Genomic DNA, 713 nt, shown 5'->3' on the forward strand with positions numbered 1-713 from the left:
GCTGGGGAAGGGTGTCAGGCAGTTGAATTAATAAAACAATCCTGTGGTTTGCTTTGACCAAGGGAAACATAAAAGCATACACGACTCACTGTGGTGAGACTGAAAAATGGTAGCCTAGCTGAATGCTCAGATAGGGGAGCTTCTTCAAAGCTTGGCTGTGTAAGACTAATTAAATGTCACTTTTTTCTGATTAAAATATGAAAGATTATGTTAGTTTAATAGATGAATACAGTAAATAAGGTTTGCTTCAGATTGATGGTTGAGTAAATTCAGTTAACAGTGTTTTTCTTTTTTTAAATTACTTCATATGCATCTCAGGAGACCCAATTTAATTCAGGCAAGTAGCAAACAACGTCTGTCTACCAATCCTTTATGGGTGAAGAAGGTCAAAATCTAATTGAGTGCCAGTGTACCAGGTTCTGTCTCAGAGGATATTTTCCCTTTCTTTAACTTGTGGCATTCCTAAAGTATGCAAGTTTCAACAAAAGTATTTTGAAGATTTTTGTTTCATTTATTTATTTATTTATCAAAATAAATCACTAAACTAGTGTTGCAGGATCCCCACTGCAGGAGCAACTAGGAGTCTGGACAGAAAAGGTCAATTATACATTCATGATGAAAGAATCCTTGAATTCGTAATTAGTGGAGAAATATCTCTTCTTTTAACACCTCTGGATTCGGAATCAAACACAGCTGAGGATTTTAAACAATAC

The 713-nt window shown here is 35.3% G+C and overlaps 1 protein-coding gene across 1 annotated transcript in view; it reads left to right on the plus strand.

Annotated features, from left to right (window-relative positions):
- Positions 1 to 64, plus strand: part of ABCA13 (ATP binding cassette subfamily A member 13) — a 175,725-nt gene extending 175,661 nt beyond the window's left edge. The window contains exon 58 of the mRNA XM_017738711.1: positions 1 to 64. This exon is cut by the window's left edge and continues 2,362 nt beyond it. The gene's annotated coding sequence lies outside the window, so the exon portion shown is untranslated.
- The last annotated feature ends 649 nt before the right edge of the window (positions 65 to 713 follow it).

The sequence above is a fragment of the Corvus brachyrhynchos genome, unplaced genomic scaffold, assembly GCF_000691975.1.
Source record: "Corvus brachyrhynchos isolate BGI_N302 unplaced genomic scaffold, ASM69197v1 scaffold23, whole genome shotgun sequence".
Classification (NCBI taxonomy): domain Eukaryota; kingdom Metazoa; phylum Chordata; class Aves; order Passeriformes; family Corvidae; genus Corvus; species Corvus brachyrhynchos.